At 45.5% G+C, this 13,570-nt stretch overlaps 1 protein-coding gene across 35 annotated transcripts in view; it reads right to left on the bottom strand.

The window, feature by feature from the left end:
- The window catches only part of DAB1 (DAB adaptor protein 1), a 1,091,055-nt gene that overhangs the window by 172,391 nt on the left and 905,094 nt on the right, over positions 1-13,570 (bottom strand). For 3 of the 35 annotated variants that reach the window (XM_070609461.1, XM_070609469.1, XM_070609472.1), the window contains exon 1: positions 7,988-8,460. The exons of 29 other annotated variants lie outside the window; for them this stretch is intronic. The gene's annotated coding sequence lies outside the window, so the exon portion shown is untranslated. 3 more of the 35 variants (XM_070609470.1, XM_070609473.1, XM_070609471.1) reach the window with 3 other exon arrangements.

Genomic DNA, 13,570 nt, shown 5'->3' with positions numbered 1-13,570 from the left:
CACTTCCTAGCTGTGTGATCTCGGGCAAGTTACAGAATCTCTCTGTGTCCATTTCCCCATCCATAAAGGGGATATTAGTACCTAATGCATTGGGTTGTGGTAAGGATTAAACAGATTACTATATCTGAGCCTCTTCAATGTGGTAAATGCTACTTGCCTTATATCGTGTGTGTGAGCATTTGATGTCTGTCCTCTAATCAAATGTCAAATATTTAGCCCTATCTCAGTGACAGTTGTCTTTTAAGAGCAGGTAACCCAGTGTCCTGCATGTAGCAGACACTCAAAAAAAGCGGCAGAGCAGGGAAGTGATGTTCAGAAAATAAAAAGGAGCTATAGGGAAGGAACCCAGTGGTGTCAATAAAAGGGCCCGGACTCCAGGCTCCAGGTGAATCTCTTCCAAAGCAAGGCTCATTCACAAATGAGGACGGTGAGGCCCCTGGCTTGGTGGCCCTACGAGATGCCTTCAAAAACTGAAATTTGAGTCCTCCAAGGATAAGATCCTAGCATCCTTTCTGCTTTACACAGAACTGATAAGTCAATGAGACTTCAGAGACGCAGCTGATCAATGCACTTCGCAACACCATCATTGAACACTTATCTTGAAAATGCCCAAGACGATCTCCTACAGAACCTAATTGAGAGAATGGATTAAATGTTTCCTTATTTCTTTACCTAAAGACTGCAAGCAGGGAATGAAAATACTGTACCGAGAACACAATATGCAGTCTCCCAAATCAACCAGTGCAGGGAAATTCTGTTGGCTGTGTTAAAATGACTTCCCATCGTGATTTGCTTCTTTAATTGAATATGTGCCTTGCTAGCTACCTGGAATTAAGTACACATACATGTGAGAGCAGTAGTGAGGAAGTCTAGAAGGGGCTTTGAATTCAGGCAAACTTGGGTTTGAATCCCAGGTAAGCCGCTTCCTGGCTGTGGAGTATAACTTCAACTATCAAATGGTGACAGTAATAAGTGCATTATTAGGGTGATTATAAAAAGTAAATGTTACATTGCTTATTTAATACCCTGACTAGCACTCAGGTACTTGAGGAATTATAGTGGTAAAAGCTCAAATATTTACAGAACATCTAATAATAGCAGCTATCAATTACTAAGCGCTACCATGTCCCAGGTACTTCATGTACATTAGAAGGAATCCTCACAACTCCTTGAACAATGAAGGGATTATAATGTCCCATGTACAGGTGAAAAAACCGAGGCTCAGCCAGGTGGGCTTGGCCGAAGCTGCAGAACTGGTAAGGAGCAGAAAGGGAGCTAGGATGCAGGACTGTCGGCCCCCTTACACTACATCACAAGGCTCCTGGCTGTGCAGGGCCAACAGGGACTGTGTTATATTCTTGGGATACCAGGAAGAGAGATGCAGCCCTTGCTATGGAGGAACTTACTTCCTACTGGAGGACCCGGAAGTAAAAAGCCAGAGGCAAGAGATGGTATAATGCAAAAGTAAAATGTACAATGAGTTCCACGGTGGAGGTGAGTACAAGGCTGAAGCAGTGCCAAATTCAGTCTCAAGGTGAAGACAGGTGTTTGGTGGAGGGAGGAACTGAGATGACTCTTACAGAACCAGTAGGAGTTTTCTTGGAAAAGAATTCAGGGACGAGCATTTCAGAAAGAGTGAAAAACTTGAGCCAAGGTACAGAGGTGTAAAATAGCTTAGTATATTCAGAGTCTAGACTGTGCTGTCCAATGTGGTAGACACTAGTACAGATGGCTCTTGAATTTAAATTAATTAAAATTAAATGCAATTAAAAATTTGATTCTTCAGACATACCAAGCACATTTCAAGCACTCAACAGGCACCTGTGGCTTGTGGCTACCATATTGGACAGCACAGATACAGAGTACCTCCATCATCCAGAAAGTTCTCAGGGACGACACTGGAAGTATTTAATTTTGGATGACAAAATGCAAACTGTTAGAGTAGAAGCAGAAGAGGCTGGAGAGGGAGGCAGGGGCCTGATCTGAGGAGCCCCAAAGATGACAGGGAGCTGCTGAGGGTTCTGGGCAGAAGAGTGTCAGGCCTGGGTTTTAGAAAAGTCATCCGGCTGCAGGGTGGAGACTACGTGGTAAGGCACGGAAAGGCTTAGGTACTATAAGAACTACAGACAGTTCAACTGGTGCAAAGACTTGTCGCGATGGAGAGGCGGGAACACGTAGAGACTTATGTAGGAGGTGGAACCAGAGAACGAACTATTGGGCCTATCAGAGAGGGAAGGATCAACAGTTCCCAGGATTTTGACTCAGAAAATGTGTGTACAAGGCTACTAACACCTGGGATTTGAAACAGAGAAGGGAGGAGGTGATTTGAAAGGGGGTGTAGAGTTGATGAGCTCATTTCTGGGCATGTTTACCTCTTGGCTGTGGAACGTTCTGAGGGAGTGCCCACTAGGCAATTGGATGCAGGAATCCCAAGATCATAACATCAAACTACAGTTGTTCCTAATAACATGTGTATCGGGATATAAACCTGTTCACCTGGAGCAACAACCCTTCTATGTACCAAGCACTCTACTGTATAGGAAAAGAATGAGAAAAATGAGTAAGTAATCCCCCTCCTCAGAGGACTCATAATGTCCAGAGGAGATGGCAGAGATCTCGTAATATAGCCATGCCACTATCAGGAACACGAGAAGTCAACAGAGGACTGGGAGAATGTAGACGAGAGTGAGGGGACGTGTCACGAGGAGGCACAGTTGGCTTAAGGCCTGGAGGGACATCATTAGGCAAGACTGATGGTGCAGAGGGGATCTATCTAAGAATGGATCAATTTTCCCTGCCGCTCTCCACTTTTTCTTACCATTATTACAAAAATCAAGACTTCTCCAAAAAGAGTTAAGAGCCCATTACATAAACAGAGGTAGAGAAAGTGCCCGAAACCCTGCTTCCCCACCTCGGGGCCCCCGCCCTGAGGGTGACGGGAGGGGTTCCGTACTAGGGAAGACTGCCCCCTCTGATCCAAGACAAGAGAATGTGGGTTGCGAGCCCTTTGTGAGCCACAGGTGTTTCAGGCCAGGGCAAACTACAACAGTCTGATTCAGGTAGATGCTTGTAAGATAATTTGGAGAAAAGGATTCCTTCAAGGAGATGAGAGAGAAAACAAGTCAGAGGTTATACTGTATCTATTCTTGCCTTGCTCTGATTTGTTCTCCTCTCTGCAGCTGAAACATCATTTAAAATGCCTGTCTGATCATGCCACCTCCACCCCACCCCTGCCCTCTGCTTTAAATCTCTCTATGGCTTCCCATAGGATAAAGCCGCAAATCCTTAGTGTGGAAAACCCTTTCACAGTAAAGAATGCAAAGTTACCACGAATAATCTAGACTGGGCTAGCTAGCTGATTCTGCATGGTGAGGGCATTTCCATTTCTCCTCATCACCATCAGCAGTTCACTCTTTTCGAGGTCACCTCCCCCATATGTGGTTTACGCTCTAGCCTCACCAGCTCACTCCTGGATCGTGTGTTCACTGGGCCTGTGCTCATGGATGTACATCTCGTGATGTGATGCCAGTGCCTGGCACCACATCCCAACACAGACACACACACAAACACTCACATCTATGCTCATTAAAATCCTTCCCACCCTTCCTCATGGCCCATTTCAAACAGCACTCACTCAAGGGCAGCTTCTTCTCCCCAGCTCATCTAGCTATGCCCTCACCCACTGAACCCTGCAAATGCAAGGATCCAACAATATAACTGAGCACATGGAATGTACTAGGCATCAAAGGCAAAGGGGCGGATAAGCAAGGATGTATACTTTCAAGCTCACTGGTTCTCCTTCAGAAATTGTGCGGGCTTCATATCACACCCAAGGATCCTGCCATCCTGATCCTCTTGAGCCCACCAGGCTCTTGCTGACTCCTGAGTATTTGCTCATACCATGCCTCTACCCCCAAACACTCTTCTACCTCTCTATGCCAGGCCAATTCCAAATAAACCTTCAGAACCCAGTTGAGATGGCCTTTCTTCCAGGAAGTCTTCTGAGATTCAATGCCTCCCCAACTCCGACCAAGTTAGGAACTTCCTTTGTGATCCCATAGCACCCTCAGCATTCCCTCTCCTGGCACTCAGCATGTTACCTGCAACTTCATTTTAGGACTATAACACTGGACACAAAAGGAGAATCTGGAGAGCAGAGAGTCTGAAGACCAGCTGTAAGTTGGCAAAGGTGGTGATGGGGTTCAGGGCAGGCCACCCCAAGATGCGCCACTCTGGTATGTGGACTGTTTAGAGCTGAAGACAATAAAGGCTCAGACTCAGCAAGAACATTTGACCTTTCCCCCCTAACTGCCTAAAAGAAATTTAAAATAAAGGCCTGTCCCCAGGACAGGTCATCATCATAGATAACTTTGGGTTCTGGTAGACTGGGAGGATCCTTGCTAATCCCACTCTTATCAGAATTCTATTTACCAAACATTTGCTTTTCCATTTCCACGTGGGTTGCCTTCCTCTCCTTTGAAGCCCCAAACCACTACCCCAAACGTCCTCCTTGTCTGTAGCTTAAGATACTTAAACAGGCAGCCTCGGCCAGTTGGCTGAGTTGCTCAGTTTGCCTGAGCCTCTCCCATGCATAGGTTATAAAGCTTTGTTTAATTTTCTCCTGTTACTCTGTCTCATGTGAATTTAATTCGTTTTCCAGCCAGAAGGACCCAGAGTGGGAAGAAGAAATGTCTTCCTTCCCTACAGTGGCAATGGACAGAAGGTGCAGACTGTTAAGACTAACATGTCTCTGATTTGGATACCTGGGCACAGAGAAAGGAGCATCCAGGGGACAGATTCTCAGAGAAAATCTTCAAGAGTTAACCGCAAAGAAGATAAAGAAAGAAGAGGAATCCTAGGGGAGGCAAGGAAGGAGAATGGGAACAAACCTTTATGAACAGCCTCCCACATAAAGGGCCCTTTATGACATAATCTTATTTAAATCTTCAGAGAAGCCTAGAAAAGTACACATTATCATCCCCTTCTGAGCACCGAGTCACCTTACACTTGCCAATAGTAACGCAGCTAGAGGTGGTACTCAGGCACTGAACGTATGATGCTGTGTCCCAGATAAGCAATTCCAAGTTCATGGTTAAACAAGATTTCTGATTCTCCTCCAGAGAGTGAGGTAGATTCCCAGGGTCTCACAGCTAGGAAGGACCAGGCACCAGCCTGTACTTGAAAGACTCGAGTCGAGCCCTTTCCCCTGAGCCAAAAATGTCTGAAGAGAGTCACTGAGTATAAGATTCCAGAAGAATCCATGGAAGATTTTTATCCCCAGAGAGCCTAGTGTGAGGTTGAGACTCATAGCTCACAGCCATTAAATAGAGTGACTGTTTGCCCTCCTGAGAGCACAGCTTAGTGATCCTCAACCTTGGCTGCATGTCAGCATCACCTGGGGCCACCAAGACCAGGTAAATCCAAGCTTCTGCAGGTGGGGCCCAAGCAATGGTATTTTAAGTGTTCTGTGTAAGTTTAAGGCCAACCAAGGGGTTAGGATCACTAAACCAAATCAAACCTCTCACCGAATGATTACAGTAGAATATACACTCTCTCTAATACATATTGGTGTTTCTCCAAAAATAGCCCCAACTCTCGAGTCCAGGATTAATACAGGAGAAGCAAACTCACAAAAACCCACCCATGGGGTCCAGCTGGCCACTGCTGCAACGGAAGCCCTGCTCCCATCCATCAGCATGAGGTGTGCTTAGTTATTCTCACTTTCCTGGCAGATAAGGACTATAGTGATATGAAAGAGAGTACTGTGAAACATTATTCATTAGAGCGACAACAGATTTTCATGTGAATCAGGTTTTACACGTTCCATTTTCCACTGAAACAATAGAATGTTACATGGCTAATAATAAGGCATAGGCCTTGATTAAATACTCAATCTATAATTCAATAAAGAGGTTGTGCTGACATAATCAGTAAAGAGCGACCCTTATGAATATCCAAATAAGCCAAAACCTGAAATGTACAAGTCAGCATTCACCCCACAGAGGTACATTATTTGTAAAGTGTGCAGAACATTTTTCTTCCAGTGCCCAACTTCAAGAATTTTATAATTAGCAAAGTTTCGTTAGTGGAGTAAAGACATACTATATTCTAAGCGGGGCCTGCCAGGAGTCTTAGGGTGTTGTGCTGGGAAATGAACTACTCTTTTTCAATTCCATAAGGAATAATAGATGCTCTTTAATTGGACAACAGCTGTTTATCAATTGAAGAGGTCTTGAAAATTCCTAGAAGCTTAGTTCAAGACTGCTTGATTTCCATTTTGTACTGGAGTGCCAAATTTTGATAGCTATGGTCACTCCCCACAAAAGGAATAAACTGAAAGATCCCAGGATGTCAATTTTCCACTTTTAAGTTAAAGTAGTATGCAAACTTCCTATTGCACATACAGTTTTAGAGCATGCACACAATTTAAATGAAACACAGACCTGTGCATCCCCAGACCAGCTTCTTTGTATGTTTTTCACGGAGACTGTGAATCTTCAATCTGGTTGTCTTTTTCCTTTGACCACTAGGAAGCTCAGAATCAAATCTATAGCCCACACAAACAAACAGGACCTTAGTGCATGATTTTATCTATCATCTATTTCCTTGTTTTGGTCTCAGTGTTCCACCCAACAGTTCTTTACAGTATAGCCATCTCTATAAACCCCCTCACATCATCTTTGTAACAAGATAGAGTATAAAAAAAAACACAGTATCTTACTGTAAGGCGTCACATTTATGTAGCAAGTTGCATATGATTCTGCAAACTGTATGTACCAAAGCTATAAGTGTGCTTGTGGAACAGAATACTGAAAATTGAGGCCTTCCTGGGAAATCTGGGGCACGTGGTCACTTCTCGGACAGCGTACCTCCCTTGGGGCTGACAATGACCTCAGTGGTTTGCTCTCTTGTCCTCCGAGGCTGGGAGTACCCTAGAAATACTCCAAGGAACACTCTGGTGGAAAATAAAACTGTTAATTTCTGAATGAAGTTTAGGCAGGCTAGAAGTACAAAACCATTATTTAGAAAGGAAAAAGTCTTCCTCCATTAGCCCAGGGGAATTAATAGCCACTTCTGAAAGAAAATTAACCAAACTTATCACATATTACTTTTATCTCTGAAGAAAGAGGTGGGTCTGTCTGATCTCTAATCAGAGGGCGCCTGGTCTCCTTAGGGTGAGCAAGCGTTCCTGCACCATGTGTGAATACATCGACTGGGTCCATGCAATCAACACAAAAGGGGTAAAGAATATTGGCAGAAAAATCAATGGAGATAAATAAATCTAAGAGCGAATCCTGAAAAGGGAATCAGGAGAGGAAGCACAGAGTCTAAAGAACATGGGCTGTGGTGTCACACGAGCTTGTGTTCAGATCCTAGCTCCTCAGTGTGCTGTGTGATCATGGAGACCGGACACGTGCTCGCTGAGCCCCACTCTGCCCCTTTAGCTGTACACGCCCTGACCTGCTTGGCTCCAGTAATGCCACACACAGGAAGGGCTTTGGAAACAACAAAGCGATCAACAAATTCAGAGAACTTTCGTCAGTCAAGTTTGTTGAGGAGGAACCTTTCAATGGGCACTTCTTGAGATCGTAGATGACTAACAGGCATGTATTGGGGGCCAGGAAAAGCAATTTCTCAAGGACACTACTCAAGTCAACTTAGCTAGTATTTACGGAGCATCTATTACATCCTAAGCACTCAGAAAGGCGCTGGGGTGACAGCGACACACAGCATAGATATCTAACAGTGATGGACATGTCAACAGTTCTAAGTGAATACGCAAAACCCCATGACAGGGAAAGTCACGGGTGCCACGGGAACACAGAGGAGGCACATCTAACGGGGGTGAGGGGGGAGGTCAGGGAAGACTATGCAAATATGTGACACTTGCATACGTATAAATGGCGTACAGATATGTTCTTATCCTCCCTTTACAGCGAACAAAGTTGAGGCTAAAAAAGAGATCAATTTGCCAAAAATTACTCACCCAATAAGTGGCAGAGCTGGGATTCTCCCCAAAGTCTGTCTGACTCTTCAGCAAAAGGAGGACAAAGAAAGGATCATTGAGATCTGTTTAGAAAAATATCTAATATCCCTTCATTTTCCAGGCTATTTTGTACCCAGCTGAGAAGCTGTAAACTACCCTGTTGCTTCCCATCATAAGAAGAGAGAAAGAGAGAGAGAGAGAGAGGGGGGCGGGGGAAGTGGGGGGAGAGAGAGGGAGGGAGAGGGAGAGAGAGAGAGGGAGGGAGGGAGAGAGAGGGAGGGGGAGAGAGAGAGAGAAGGAGGGAGGGAGGGAGAGAGAGAGAGAAGGAGAGAGGGAGGGAGAGAGAGAGAAGGAGGGAGGGAGGAGGAGAGAGAGAGGGAGAGAGGGAGAGAGAGAGGGGGAGAGAGAGACAGAGAGAGAGAGGGAGGGAGAGAAGGAGAGAAGGAGAGAGAGAGAGGGAGGGAGCACTAGTCACCTCACCGCAAGGAGAGAGAGGTTCTCATCAATACCGCAGTCTCCTGCCTGTGTGCACACCAAAGCAGGCAGGCTGACCCTGTTTCCACAAAGCCTTTTGGAAGTGTGCCCCTCTGCTGTGCCTGAGCAGAGCGCTGTGACCTCCCCAGACAAACTGCCTCATTGATAATCCACCTCACAATTCATTTAGGTTCCCATCCAATTAAATGCATTGGCCATTTATGCTCTAAATTGGAAATTTTCATCATGAGTCATCACTATGCGATAATGGCTCAATGTTGTGATCTACAGGAGAAGGCAGAAAAAAAAGAATTTATAAATGGGGCTTTGGAAAGAAAAAAGTGTCCCAGATTAACGAAAATAAGCAAGACCAGAATTTGGCTCACAGCTAATTGGAAAGTGTTTCATAATGACCCAGAGAAAAGGCACTGAGAGCTGTCACTTGGATATTCTCACACCTCATTTATCTGATGTCATCATCAAAGAAGAGAGAGAGAGTGTGTGTGTGAGAGATCTCCCGAGATATACTCAAAGCCCCAGTGCTTTTAGATCACATGTACACTATTTCTCCTTGTTGCTTTCTGGTCTTTGGGTTTTCTTCAATTTTCTTTCTCTCATCTCCAAAAACTGTTCCATTAACTCGAGAAAGAATCCCGGGGTATAGTCCTAGGCTTTACTTTTTGTCTCACTCGCCACGTTAACTCGTTAACTCCACGACTTCAATCAAAGTAATTAGAGCTAACATTCGTTGGATCTTTACTACGTACCAGGTACTTTGCTAAAATAGGTCATCTTAGAAAAATTTCTCACTTAATCTTCAAGATGCCCTCAGTTTAGAAATCAGCAAACAGAGTCTCAAAAAAGTTAAGTAACTTGCCCAAGATCTCATGGCTCAGAGGAGGGGTGAGGGTTGGAGGACAGAAATTCAAATCCAGGCCTGTTAGACTCCACTTGGCCCCCTCACTCCATGGTCTTAATCCAGACCCTCGTTAGCTCTTGTCAGGATGACCACAATCGCTTCCTAACCATTAGTCTTCTTACCTCCTCTCCTGCCCCTGGAGAACTTTGACCATAAGAATTTTGACGCTGATGCCACAGGAGCGTCATTCTCCAAGCGGTTTGCCAGAAAACATTTGGAAAAATGTTTTGCCAGTTGACATTTGGAAAATCATATAAACGTAGTCTTCTATCAGCATTTATCAGAGAAAAACAAGAACATGGTTTCCTTTCAATCAAAGTGCTGAAAGCTTGGTCTCACAGATCCTTCTTTTCCCTGGGGAATGTAGCAACCTAGTTATCTACTCAAATTATTCTGACCTTCCAAGGCCAAGTCCTGTTAGCCCTTCCTAATCCAAAAATAATTAGTGGATAACAGACCCTGGCTTGTTGAGACAGAGTTATTTGTAAGCAATCTCTTGTCTGGAGCAAATGGTTTTGCAGGAATCACTAACCCTAATAGGTTCTCCCGAGCACTTGCCACCTGCTCTCCTGAGCCCCCTGTCATCTCTGACAGCAAAAGGGCAGGCAGGGCACGATGTCGAGCCTGGAGATACAAAGTTGCCACCATATTGTCACTGATGAGGAGAATTAGGCCCATCCACCAACCATCTGGAGAGGAGACTGGCGAGATGGGCACAGGCATTCCAGGGGGGCAAACAGGAGAGCAATTAAAAAGACAAGGCAGCTTGTCCAAAACTGGGGGACTTGGCCGGCTCTCAGAAGTGTTGCAACCTTTGTCGGCAGAGAATAGCGAAGGGAAAAAAATAAAACAAAACCACCGTAATGGCCTGTCATGGCCCGAGGGATCCTGCAGGATACTCAGGAGTGGATAGCAGCTGATGCTAGGACTGAACAGAATCTGGCATTGTGGGGAGGGCTGGGAGCCTGAGGCATAATGCTCAAATCAATGTTCATGCCTGCTCGATATCTGGAAACAGGAGCAGACCCCCAAAGGGAGGTCACTTTAGAGCACTGGTTCTCAAATTGAGTGTGCATCAGAATCTCCCGGGGGGCTTGTTAAGGAACAGATTGCCGACCCCAACGCCAGAGTTCCCAATTCAATAGGTATAGGGTGAGGGCCTGAGATGTAAGTTTCTAACCAGTTTCCAGGTGAGGCTAATCTGCTGGTCCAGTGACCACAATTTGAGAACCACTGCTTTGGAGAAGAAAAGGCAAAGAGGGATGAAGCCAGCATCTGCTGTGACCAATATATGCAAGGTGCTTTGCACTCCATAAGAATGGTCTCACTCAATCTTCTTAATAGGCCTGAAAGCAGGCTTTACAAACCACATCCTGTAGATGAGGAAACTGAGGTACAGAGAAGTGAAGTGACATGGTCAAGGTCACACAGCTAGAAAGGAGCAGAGCCAGGATCAGAATCTGGGTCTTCAAGACCTTAAAACTGCCCTAGTTGTCCTCAAGGAAAAGCTCCAGCTCCCAGTGAAGCTCAGTAAGACCCACTATCTCCTGAGACTGCTCTGTCTTCTGCAAGATGCCTAGTCAGACCCTCCCCCCAACAATTCAACCCACCTCCACAAGTCTTTGTTGCCCAAATCCAATAGACCCAAGATAAAATGCACAGAGGAATGTAGACCCACCACTCAGAAATCATCCCAAATGGAGGACAGGGAAGCAGAACCACGTGTAATTCAAAGTCTGACTCTCCGTTAGGGGTGCCCAGGGGTGCTGTGCTACATTACCAACTGAGGGGCTCCAACAACTTCATCGTCTCAGTGCAGATTTGGGGATCCATCAGAACTGCAAGTCATTTTGGTACAAAGGACTGTGCATCTCAGCTCAAGACGAGCCCAGATCTGGAGATAACTACTTACTTGCCAGAGCTCCATGGGCAAGTCTCTTAACTTTGCTGAGTTTGCTTCCTCACCTGAAAAATGGAACTAGTCATGTCAGCTACACTATCTCACAGGACTCATGAGAGCATGAAGTGAAATGATGCCACTATGTATATATTTGGTGAGTTGTTAGCCACCATAACAACACAAAGCAACAGGAATCACGAGTGATGGTAACTGCAGGCCAATGAGAGAGAAACTTGAAAACAGCTGTTCTTCACTGACGACCTGACTCTGGCTTCTCTACTTTGGGATTTTGCATTTTATTAAAAGCCATTAGCTTCCTGGCCACGATTTCCTCAGCTGAGATAGAGAGATGCCCACAGCTGGGAAACTTCACAGTACGATGCAGTATTCTATCTTTGCGTACTTGTGGCGCACTTTCAGATCTTGGAATTCATAGGGAATACTTGAATGGATTTAAAGACCCAAAGCAGAACAAATCAGCAATACTTACGGGCCAACCACCGTACAGTCTATACTGGGGTCTCATTGCCCATGAGCCCTTCCTTTACCACTGTCTCACTTCTTGAGGACCGCCCTGATTGTGTCCTCTTAGATAGTCCTGAGGCAATGCTCTGAGACGCACGTCCCCCTTGTTTGTTGATGGCTGAGCTTCATCCTCCCCCTTTCCCCTCATGCTCAGGGAAGTTAAACGGTGTTTTAAAATCACCCTTCAATGGACTCCACTCAAAGTTCTTTGCCACAGACACCTCCATAACAGTGTTGGGAAATTAATTTTCCACCTTGATCAAAATGTCGGAGCACACCTATGAAAGGTTGAGAGTGTACCACAGAGCCTGGACCACTGGTGCAGAGCAGGGGGACAGGAAACCCAGTCCTCGTGGAGTAGTGACTCTGCTTGCATCACTGAGCCCCGATTCCCTATCTATAATATGCAGACGATAATGCCTACCCATGCTGATCTCTCAGGGTTGTTGTGAGAATCAAAGATAGGATGGATGTGAAATCGAAGAGAGGACCAAACTGTAAAGACAGCGTAGCACCGCAAGAGTGAAAACCACCACTACCAACTGCTCTTAGAGTCACACAAGCAGCACAGCACAGCGCTTAAGCGTGAGGTGGTTAACATGTGGACACTGGACCTACAATGTGGCTTCAGATCCCAACTCTTCCACTTACTGGATGTGTGTATTTAACTTCTCTGGACCTCAGGTTATTTCCCCATGAAAGAGGATGAAATGAGTTAAAACCAGAGAAAGCACTGAGAAAGTGCCTGGCACGTAGTAAGGGTGAGCTGCTATTACCGTCACCATCAGCATCAGCCTTACTCTGCTTTGGCCGCTTTTCTTGCTCATTATAGCGCTCCCATCCCTGTGCCCCACGCTCTCCAGCTGTACTGTGGCAGTGCCCTTACGAGTACCTTCTCCTCTGAGGGACACAATGTCAGTGAGGTGTGGGCAGGGCAGGTTAGCCCTCCCTTGATAAAAACCTTGCCATCCCATTAGCATGTGTATTTTTAAAAGCGCCAACCAACTTTTTCAATATGGTCTTTAGAAAGATTTCTGAATTTCCTCTTTTAATTAGTTATTAAATTAATCAATTTTCACAAATAAACTCATTTGATGGAGAATACCGCGGTGTCTTGAGTAACAGCATGGCTGCTTGAACCAGATGGTGGCTGCAATCCTGGACGCAGCAGTTAGTAAGCAATGATGTGGCCTCAGTCAAGTTACTTAATCTCTCTGCCTCCACTTCCTCATCTCCAAAATGAATATAATAGTAATTCTTAGTTCACGGGTTTGCTGTAAGGATCAAATGAGTCATTTCACGTAAAGTGCCTAGAGGAGGCCCTGGCACCCTCAATAAGTGCTGGATATTTTGTTAGCTGATGCTTTCCCTGAGGCCTCAGAGACAGTGCTAAAAGGAAAGGCTTTGATGAGTGATGCAAGAGGAAAGAGCAGCCCCACTCTGCGTCACAGGTGGCTCTTCGTCTAACATCCTGTGTCACTTTGGAAAAGCCCCTCTCCCTCTCTGGATCTTTGTTAAGAAAAAAATTTCACTAACATTTTAAGTGTATACAATTCTTTCCTTTCATCGAGCCAGCCCCGTTAGCACATCTCCAAGTCTTAGTGCCAAATTCAAACTCGCGTACCATCTGAAACCCACTGGCCTGTGGGCTGGTGACAGTTGTAAGCCACGCAAAGAACCCAAGTCCATGGGCGATGTGGTGGAAGCACATCTCCAGCCAGTCATCAGGAAACCATGGGACACAGCCACACCGCCTCCTGGCCTC

Source organism: Equus przewalskii, chromosome 2, assembly GCF_037783145.1.
Source record: "Equus przewalskii isolate Varuska chromosome 2, EquPr2, whole genome shotgun sequence".
Classification (NCBI taxonomy): domain Eukaryota; kingdom Metazoa; phylum Chordata; class Mammalia; order Perissodactyla; family Equidae; genus Equus; species Equus przewalskii.
This window is presented reverse-complemented; position numbering and strand designations above follow the sequence as displayed.